Below are 11,136 nucleotides of genomic sequence, written 5' to 3'. Positions count from 1 at the left end.
GCAGTCAGGAAACCTGTGGTAGGCGCCCAGCAGAAACAGCACAGAGAGAAGCAGGAGGGCCCTCTCCTGCAGGAGGCTGGGCGTTATCCTCAGGGAAATGCAGACATCGCTGGGGGAATTGGGGTATTTAATCTGGGAGTCACTATCAGTTTGATGCCGTCAACTGAAAAAAAAACATCAACCCACTCAAAGTGTGAATCGTGAGTTTAAATTTACTTGGGGTGTCACCGAGGACCATGGCCCAGGAGACAGCCTCTCAAAGCATGAGTCCTGAGTTTAACTTTACCTGGGCTGTCTCACCGAGGACCACGGCCCAGGAGACAGCTTCTCAGAGAGCTCTGAGCAATGACTTGAAAGGGGTGGGGGTCAGTACATGTGTGATTTTGGAGAAGGGGTCCATGCAACTCAGCACCCATCTCACCAGAAGGTCACTGTCAGTCACAGGGAACAGAAATCTCAGTTACTGATCACGGTGCTTTTCTAAGCGTGGGACAACGCAAGAACCTTGCTTCATAAACTTTTCTCCTGAAAACACCCAACGCTCTGAAGGCCTGCTCTGCCAGTTCTCCCGGAGCACAGAGGGCCTAGTCCTGATCTTGGCCCTGAATTCCATGCGGGATGTTCTGTAAGTTGGCCGTCACGGTGGCTAATGACTTGATTTTTGTGGAACTGGGTAGCAGACAACAGTCTTTCTTTCTTTTTGCTGTGCGGGCTTTTCTCTAGCTGTGGGGAGTGGGGCCTACTCCCTAGCTGTGGTCCACGGGCTTCTCACCATTGTAGTTTCTCTTGTTGCAGAGCCCGCCTCCAGGCATGTGGGCTCAGTAGCTGCAGCCCCTGGGCTCTGGAGCTCAGGCTCAGTACTTGTGGCATCTGGGCTTAGCTGCCCTGCAGCATGTGGGATCTTCCCGGATGAGGGATCGAACCTGCATCTCCTGCATTGGCAGGTGGATTCTTTACCACTGAGATGTTTTACCTTGATACTTTAACTTTACATGGTCTCAAAAAGAGACTCCACAGCATCCAGTCCTGGGGGCTACTGGGGAGGGTGTTACACGTAAAGTAGACTGTCCAGAGGGCGCCAGGAGCCTGGGACCCCACGGACAGGTTCCCTGGCGACGGTGTGACCGTGCCGGGGACCGGGTTCCATGGGGGGACCCTGGGTGCCCCAGACAACGTTCTTTAGCTGGTAGTGTCCTCCGTCCATGGGATTCTCCAGGCAAGAACACTGGAGTGGGGTGCCATTCCCTTCTCCAGGGGACCTTCCCGAACAAGGGCTCAAATCCACAAGGGAGACCCCTCTCTCCTGTCAAAACAGTAGCGTGGATCCCCAATTTTCATAGGTTTGGGCCATTTCCTCAAAGTTCTACACAGAAGAACTCTCTATGTGTTCTGTCTCTGTTCTTCTGGAAACCACCTGTAACCCCAAAGGAGGCTGACTGTCCTTCATCAATGTAGGAATTGCTTAAACACTTGGCCATTCAAACCAGATTGCTTTCCCTCTGGACCCTGTGCTGAGTGTGGATGAAACCTAAAATGTAGGCCCCATAAGGGGGGGACTTTGTCAGTTTTGTTCACTGCCAAATCTTCAGAACCTAGAACAGTGCTTGGCATGTGGGAAGCACTCAACTGTTTTAACTGAAAGAACATTTTAGAGGTCAAGAAGCAACAGTTAGAACTGGACATGGAACAACAGACTGGCTCCAATTTGGGAAAGGAGTACGTCAAGGGTGTATATTGTCATCCTGCTTATTTAACTTATACGCAGAGTACATCACGAGAAACACTGGGCTGGGGGAAGCACAAGCTGGAATCAAGATTGCCGGGAGAAATATCAATAACCTCAGATATGCAGATGACACCACTCTTATGGCAGAAAACGAAGAGAAACTAAAGAGCATCTTAATGAAAGTGAAAGTGGAGAGTGAAAAAGTTGGCTTAAAGCTCAACATTCAGAAAACTAAGATCATGGCATCTGATCCCATCACTTCATGCAAATAGATAGGGAAACAATGGAAAGAGTGAGAGACTTCATTTTTTTGGGTCCAAAATCACTGCAGGTGGTGACTGCAGCCATGAAATTAAAAGACGCTTGCTCCTTGGAAGGAAAGCTATGACCAATCTAGATAGCGAATTAAAAAGCAGAGACATTACTATGCTGACAAAGGTCTGTCTAGTCAAAACTATAGTTTTTCCAGTGGTATGGATGTATGGATGTGAGAGTTGGACCATAAAGAAAGCTCACAGGGAATAGAGCCAATATTCATGATAACTTTAAGTGGAATATAATCTGTAAAAATATTGAATCACTACAATGTGCACCTGAAATTCTATAATATAATACATTAACTATATTTCAATAAAAAGAAATAAAGAGAGAAAGAAAGCTGAGTGCCAAAGGATTGATGCTTTTGAACTATGGTGTTGGAGAAGACTCTTGAGAATCCCTTGGACTGTAAGGAGATCCAACCAGTCCATCCTAAAGGAGATCAGGCCTGAGTTTTCATTGGAAGGACTGATGCTGAAGCTGAAACTCCAATAATTGACCACCTGATGTGAAGAGCTGACTCATTTGAAAAGACCCTGATGCTGGGAAAGGTTGAAGGCACGAGGAGAAGGGGACGACAGAGGATGAGATGGCTGGATGGCATCACCGACTCAGTGGACATGAGTCTGAGTAAACTCTGGGAGTTGGTGATGGACAGGGAGGCCTGGTGTGCTGCAGTCCATGGGGTCGCAGAGCCGGACACGACTGAGCGACTGAACTGAACTGACTGCTGAACTGTCTGCGGCAGCTTCGCGGCCTCACGTGTGGCGCCCTCTACTGGACGGCGGCCGTCACGGCGTGGGTGCTTGCCCCGCCCCCTCCCTGAGGCTGGTACAGGTCGCAGGCGGCCCTCCGCTCAAGGTCGAGTTTGGCCGAGTTGAAGGTCACTTTCAACAGCTGTATTTCCTACAAAAGTCCTCCCGAGTTCCAGCTGCCCCACTTTGGACTCAGGGCTGGTCATGGCCCTGGGGCTACAACGTCCCCCTGCCCACTTCGCCTAAGCTCTGCCCCAGCCACTCATCACCTCTCCTGAGTCACCCCGTTTCTCCCGCTGTGTTTACTGCGGGGGCCCTGAGGAACCTGGGTCCAGCACTGGTGCGGGGGGGAGGGGACAGGAGCTCGGCCCTGGAGTGGCTGCCCCCCACCGTGGCCCGCGCCCCCGGGACCCTCAGCTCCTCTGGACCCCTCCCTTGGCCCCTGGGCACTGCTCCCAAGAGACCCGAGTTCCCAGCTGCATCTCCAGTCCCTAGCTCACCAGCTCTGTTTCGACAAGTTCCAGAGTCAGCAGCATTTCTCCCAGAAAATACAGCCCCCGATCCGACCCCATCCTCAGCCTCTCGGGTGAATGCATCTTAGAAACAAAGGAGACAGGAGCTGGAGAGAAAGCCCCTTCCTGTGCCTCTCTTGCCCAAAGAGGAAAGCGTGCTCCTTGGCGTCTCAGCTGAGTCCTTTCTCCTGGACTGTGTCTCCATGGCTTCCTGCCAAGCTTAAGGACGGTGCTTTCTAGAAGCCAAAGCTTGCTCAGGTGAGGGTGCAGACAAGGGGTCCCCAGGACACCCCGAGGTGTCTGCACAGGGCAGGGGTCCTGCCAGGGGCTGCCCAAGCTGTCTCCTACCTCCATCAGCCGCATGGCCCCCTTGGCTCGCATGTGTTTCTTTAAAGCTGGTGGTGGTGGTTGCTCTGCTTGGGGGCAGGGGTCACACAGGCCGGCCCAGGAGGTTTCCAGTCTAAGTAAAAGAGACAAAGCAATTCAGTGCAAGAGAAATATCTGTCCCAGGAAATGAGATGGTCCCTTAAACCTCAGAGCGGGGGAGGCCACTGGCTTTTTCTCTTATTCATTCTTTTTTTTTGCTCTGAGCGTCAACTCTCAATGCGATCTTGCCACAGAAACCCTTTAAATGTGAAATGCTATCTTGGTACTAGTTGAAGGGTTCCAGTTAAAATGGAACATGCCGATTTTAAATGGAAATGGCTGCCTGGCATTGACCCCGCTTTGGAAGCAGAATTGCAGGCTCACGGCAGCTTTCAGGGTGGGAGGAGGGAGGCAGGGAAGACCCAGTCTGGTCCCTGCCAGCTTTTCCAGCATTGGCCATCGCCTTTGCTGCCCAGAGCTGGGGGAGGCCGTGAACTCAGCCAGTGGGACCTGAGACGTTATGCTCCATGCCTTGGAAAATTCCACCGTTCCCCCTGTTGCCTCCGCCAGCAGCACTTACACACATGCCATGAGTAGGTTTTACCCCCAGCAGAGGGGACGCCTATGAGGATGAGGATGAGATGGTGGGATGGCATCACCGACTCAATGGACATGAAAGAAACTCCAGGAGATGGTGAAGGACAGGGGAGCCTGGCGTGCTGCAGTCCACGGGGCTGCAGAGAGTTGGACACTGAACAACGTGACACCTCCAGGGTGACACGTGAGGTCCTCTTCCCGGCACGAGGGGGCAGGGAGGACAGCCTGTCTAGCTCCGGACGTGCCCAGGCAGCAGAAGCCTGTCCCCTTCCAGCACTCACTGCGGACCAGGGAGCCTCCTCCTCCATCGCCCGCTCACCCACAGAGGTGTGAGTTCGTTCTTCTTGGCAGGTGACGATGGACCGAGTCAGGGATTCAGGGCTCAAGGAGAGGTCAGTGGATGAGCAGCCTGTGAGCTGTGCCTTTTTGTGCAGGCCTCCCCAGGACCCGGAGCATGGAACGGCTCCTTCGCTCCCTCTGGAAAGGTAGAAGCGTCTTGGATAGATGCCCCACCCTGCGATACAAGGACAGGGTCACATCTCCGAAGGCTCCAGGTGAGGCCCTCGTGTCCTGGAAAGTTGATCAAGTCCAGAAGAAGGAGGGACTCAACTCACAGCTCAGCTGAAGACTCTGCTGTTTAAACCAGGACAGTCTCCAGGGACCGTCTCCCGGGATTCAGTCCCCACCCAGCCCCACGAACTCAGCTATCAGGTCGCTACAGGGGGAAACGGAAGGGCCGGCGGCTGTTTGAATGCCAGGAATATGTCCCTGAAGTGATGCCAGGAGTATATCGAGGAATGAATCCCTGAAGAAGTGATGCTCTGGTGTCCAGGCAGACAGTCTGAGATGGAGAGACGACGTCAGCCTCTCCTCTGCTCTTCAGAGCTGTCTCTCGCCTGGAGCGGAGGGCAGCTCGGAGCTCCCGGGACAGGTATGTCCTCCTGTGGAGGCCGCTGGGGCCTTTCTGCTGTGGCTCTGGAAACCTGCTGGAGCAGCTGAAGTGGGAAATGACCACAGTGGGCCCTGCCCAGGACGGCGGGCAAGCCTCTCTCTGTGATGGACAGCGGACGGGGTTGGGGGAGTGGGGTGCAGCAGGTGGGGGAGAGCAGAAGTCCACCTTCTGCAAGGGGGCAGCCTCCCCTGCAGGAAAGGATGACTCCGACGCCCAGCCGACACAGGTGATGGGCTCAGAGAACACGCCGGGCACGAGCCCAGCCCAGCATGGTCATCACCGGGCGGGTCTGCGGTCTTCCCCAAGCGAGTGCACGTCCCGGGTCCCGTCTCCTGTGACACCCTGTGACGACGGCCACAGAGAAACAACCTGCTAAGCACTTTCCTTTTCTGCTTTGTGCGGCAGAAGGGCCCAGAGAAGAAAACACCCCGGGAGCAGGAGAATCCAGGAGGAGGGCTGCCCAGGACAGGTGGGGAGGGTGTTCGATGGGCCTGCCTGTGTTCCGCTTGCTTCTCCAGCTCCCGTGGTGCTTCTGACCGAGGCTTTTCTTTCTGAGGTGAGACCAAACACGCCCCAGGCTGGAGTCTGCAGGCTGGGAACGCAGCTTCTGAAAGGTGGGAAGTGCTTCTCCACCTCAGCACCTCCACCTGGACACCTGCGTTCCTGACGCAGCATTCCTGACTTTGGGGGCTGGAGGTCTGCGTGCTCCAGGCAAGGCAGTGAAAATAGATGCAGGATGAAAGAAAGAGGCTGTCAAGGAAACAGGCTGGAGTACCACCAGCCGGTCTCCTCTCCCCAGGGACCGGTCGGCCACGAATCGATGGTAAGAGGGCTTTTTCCTCTTACCGGTTCAATCCCGTGCTCAAAGTTCTGCCTCATTTTCATTTGTTTCAGGTTTAGACTGGGCTTTCAGGTACAACCATTTTTTATTTTTCCTCCTAGAGTTAAAAATATCTTTTTTTTTTGATCTTACATATTTGGTTATAAATACGACACATACTTTTAAAAAAGGTACAAATGGTCACAGCAAAAACTCAGCCCTGCTCTTCTTTCCTTTTTTTTTTTTTTTCTTCTTTCCTAATTAAGACCCCGAACATGAACTCTGACACCAGCCACGGGGTCAAGGCTCCATTCCCCCTAGGACGCCAGTGGAGACCTCAGGCCACCCACACTTCTGACAATCTGTCCACAGCCGTGGGGATTCCCATGACCCTCCTCACGTTGGACGATCCCCTCGAATGATCCAGAGAACTCAGGAAAGTGCTGAGCTTATGATTACGTAAGTTTTATTATAACGGACACAAGCTTGGACCAGCCGAGTACAGAGACACACAGGGTGAGGTCTGTGCGGGTCTCGAAGACAGAGCTCTGGGCCCTTTCCTGGTGGAGCCGGGGCATCACCGCTCTCCTGCGTCGGCCGGGAAGCACCACTGAGCCTCCGTGTCCAGAGTTATCCTTTTTTTTTTCCAGGTAGACAGGTTTTATTCCACCCAACCCCTGCCCACGGCCGCCCTGGGCAGCGCAAGGGCAGGCTGCTCGGAGGGTCTGGGGCAGAGTGGCGCACAGGTGGTCTCAGAGTTATGCTTGGTCACTCGGTGCACAGTGGGACTGATGACACGCTGGCTCCATCCTGAGCTCCGCCTCCACCCCCCACCCCTCCCCCAGGACGGAGGAGGAGCACCTAGCTCCAAGCCCCACCCTCTACTCAGTCTAACCAATCGGGGGGCTGGTCTTCGAAACACCAGCCCCATCCCGAAACTCTGAGTCACGTGATTGGCATACCCTCTCAGGGCCCGCCTAGTATCACAAACACACTCCTGTCACTCAGGAAATCCTGGTCTTTATTACTTGATTCTCCAGCCACCAGTTCTCCAACCCAGAGGAGGAGGATATTCAGAGTTATCTTAGATTCCATCCAGAAATACTGCATTTTTTCCCAAGGGTAGCTTACTATGTTACATACATGGTTTGGAAAGTTTTTGTAAATGTAATGACTTCATACGTGAGTCATTTTGCATCTGTGCATGTGCATGTGTGGCCCAAACTACTGGACTTGGGACCATTGGGCTCCCACCACGTGTGTGCACTTGTGATCTATGTCACTGTTCTGACGCTAGCGGATGCCCTCTGTTGAGTCCTATATGCTTCTTCTCCACCAGCACAAGATTTACTTTGCTCATCTTCTTTTTTTAAATGAGATGTTTATTTACCTATTTGGCTGCACAGGAGTCTCATTTGTGGCCTGGCAGATCTTCACTGCGGCGTGTGGGACCTGGTTCCCTGACCAGGGACTGAACCGGGGCCCCCTGCATCGGGAGGGTAGCGTTTTAGCCCCGGGACCACCAGGGAAGTCGCTGTTTTGCTCATCTTTTGTTCAAATTCTTACTCAGTTTTCAATTAGGTGGTTAGATTTAATTTTCTGGTTTTGCTTTTAATAGCCTTTATTTTTCAGAGCGATTTTAGGTTCACAGCAAAACCGAGCATCATGACAAAGATTTCCTGTGTTCCCTCTGCCCCCCAGATGCAGTCACCCTCCTCTATCAGCACCCATGTTCACTATCTCGTGTGTCTGGTTTACCGTTACGGCTGATGAACACACATCACATGTGATCACTGTCCAGAGTCCACTGCTCCCATTGAGGTTCATTCCTGCTTGGTACACGCCACGGGTTTGGACAGGTGTGCAGTGACGTCATTACAGCATCACCCAGAACCATTTTGTGGCCCTAAAAATCTTCTGCTTTCTGCCGATTGATTTTATTTTATTCTTTTTTGGCCGCACTGCGTGACTTTTGGGCCTTAGTTGCCCATCAGGAAAGAAACCCGCACCCTCTGCCGTGGAAGGACAGAGTCTCAACCTCTGGGTGGCCAGAGAAGTCCTGATTTCAATTTTTCCATGGTTACAGGGGTGCTTGCTCTCTTCTATGATTCATGGGGTCGCAAAGAGTCGGACACGACTGAGTGAGTGAACTGAACTGAATGGTTAGAAAGGCTTGCCTCACTCTACAAGTGTATAATAAGTATTCTCCTGTAATTTATTCTAGTATTTTTATGGTTTCCTTTCTTTTTTTTTCTTTTTTTTTTGCTATTTATTTATTTAGCTGTGCCGGGTCTTTGTTGTAGGATGTGGGATCTAATTCCCTGACCAGGGATCAAACCCAGGCCCCTTGCATTGGGAGTGTGGCGTCTTAGCCACTGGACCACCAGGGAAGCCCCTGTAGTTTCCTTTCTTAATCCATCAGGACCAGCCCCTCTGTGATGTACATCCCAAGACGGTTCACTGGACTGTCTCTGACTGGAAACACCACCTTCCTGGTCCCCTCAGGCTGGCGTGTGGAACGCTCCCCCTGGCCACGTGCCAAGCACAGGCGGTGGTCCGAGGGGCGCAGGCGCACCCTGCAGGACTCTGTGCAGCTGGGCGGCCGGAAGGTTGCCCCTCAGAGTGAGGGGGGCACAGGTGGCAAGGAGCAGCCTGATCCAGAAATATTTGGGAGACAAAATCAAGGGAGTTAATAACAAATCAGATCTGGGGCCTAGGGGAGTGGTGGGGGTGAGGGACGACTTCCTGGGGCCGGGCTGTGTGGGTGCTGGGATGCAGGTACGAGGAAGCTGGGTCTCCGCTACAGATCCAGGCCCCTGCGGCTGAGGCCGGGTCGCACAGGGCCTGGGGGCTCTCTCCCCTTCTCTGGCTCCTCTGCCCTCCACGGGCTTATGCAGGGCATGGCCCCAGACCCTGTCCTCCTCTCTTTCTACAGGCTCCCCAGCCTCAGCTCTCCCTCCCAAGACTGCATGGACCCCGTCCAGCTTACTGACAGGTTGTTCTAGGACAGGGTGCTCCCCTTTTCCGAACAGCTGGGCCCAGGGGCCTGGGGTCCTTGGAGTTGCCACTTCTGCAGGGGGGAATAAGGAGCTTCCCTAGAGGGAGGTGGGAAATCACCTCTCTGCTCTTTCAGTTACAGATTTCATTCGGCTTTCTACCAACTTATGCTAAAAGTTAAATGGCTTAAACCTGCTGGAAATGAACTTTTCTCTTATATTAAGAGAAGGCCCAAAGTCAGCAGTTATGGGCTGGTGAGGAAGCTGCACAATGGCGTCAGGATCCAAACTCCTGGGGTCTCGGTCTGCCTCTGCTCTCTGCTTTTCCACCTCGAGCCTGCCTCAGGGTCAGGAAGCCTGCAGGAGTTCCCGCCATCAGATCCACATTCCAAAGAAAAAGCAAGAAGAACAAAGGAAAGGCAAGAGGGACCCAAGGCCGCTGTCTTCCCGCTTTTGAGTTTTTCAGAAGTCCTGCTTCCCCCCAAGTCCTGCTTACGTCTCACTGGCCAGAAATTAGTCCAGCGTCCATACCCAGGAGCAGTGGAGCTGGGAACTGGAATCTCTAAGCTGGGCACACCGCTGCTCCATTTAAAGATTAAGTCAACGTCTTATGAATGCAAACAACGCATGTGAGCAAATGGCTGAATCTCCCTTAGGTGGTACCGTGGGAGGGAAAGGTGAGTATCAGTTCAGTTCAGTTGCTCAGTCATGTCTGATCTGTGACCCCATGGAGTGCAGCACACCAGGCTTCCCTGTCCATCACCAACTCCAGGGGCTTGCTCAAACTCATGTCCATTGAGTCGGTGATGCCATCCAACCATCTCATCCTCTGTCAACCCCTTTTCCTCCCGCCTTCGATCTTTCCCAGCATCAGGGTCTTTTCAAATGAGTCAGCTCTTCACATCAGGTGGCCAAAGTATTGGAGTTTCAGCTTCAGCATCAGTCCTTCCAATGAATATTCAGGACTGATTTCCTTTAGGATGGACTGGTTGGATCTCCTCGCAGTCCAAGGGACTCTCAAGAGACTTCTCCAACACCACCATTCAGAAGCATCAATTCCTCGGTGCTCCTCCGAAGGTGAATACAATACGAGGCTATTGTTTATCGGAACCAAGGCCCATTCCTTGGACCCAGATGACCTGGCACGGCTGGGGGCCAAGTGATGGGCAGCAGGGTCACAAGGTGACTGGACCCTTAGGGGGACAGGCAGGAAGCTGAGCCACAAAGACACCCTGTGAGGGAAATGGAAGCCGGGGTTCTTGCTATTGGAGAAGGGGTTTACTAATGCCACAAAGGGAGAAGGTTACAAAGAACCTGAAGGGCTGGACTGGGTTGGAGATATGGGATCAACTCATCCATCTTGATGTAGCCATGGAGATGTGTGTGCGTTGGGGTGAGTGTGTCTATACGTGTGCATGCTAAGTCGCTTCAATCGTGTCTGATTCTTTGCTACCCTATGGACTGTAGTCCACCACGCTTCTCTGTCCTTGGGATTCTCCAGGCAAGAATACTGGAGTGGGTTGCTGCTCTGCTCCAGGGGATCTTCCCAGCCCAGGGATTGAACCCGTGTCTCTTACATCTCCTCTATTGGCAGGCAGGTTCTTTACCACTAGCACCACTTGGGTGTATAGCGGTGTGTACATAAATCTCATCTTTGTCCCAGAGAGCCTGGGGGCAGTGACCCCAGTAGCAATAAACAGTGAGTACCTCGAACTTGGTCTCCAAAAACGTCTTCTCCACTAAAGGGTGCCAGGCTCCCTAGAGGAATGGCGAATCCGCGAGGGGACAGTGTCGCTCCTCCCCCACCCCTTCCCTTCGCCCTTCTTTTTTCTTTCTTTCTTCTTTCCCACTCCCCCCATTCCCCTGAAATAGCCCCCAATTTCACCTTCAATGGCCCAGCATCCTAGAGACCAGGTGCTCAGAAGCGCACTACAGAGCTGGCATTTTCTGCTCGCTCAGAGAAAGCAGGAATCTGGGGAATATGGAGGAAATTATTCAGATTACTTGGAGGAAATTAAAAAAAGCATTTCCCTCATTGAACCAAGGCGCCATCCTTCTTTCTCCGCCACAGTCTGCCCGAAGCCTGCAGCTGGG

The sequence above is a fragment of the Bubalus kerabau genome, chromosome 8, assembly GCF_029407905.1.
Source record: "Bubalus kerabau isolate K-KA32 ecotype Philippines breed swamp buffalo chromosome 8, PCC_UOA_SB_1v2, whole genome shotgun sequence".
Lineage (NCBI taxonomy): Eukaryota > Metazoa > Chordata > Mammalia > Artiodactyla > Bovidae > Bubalus > Bubalus kerabau.
Note: the sequence above shows the minus strand (reverse complement) of the source record.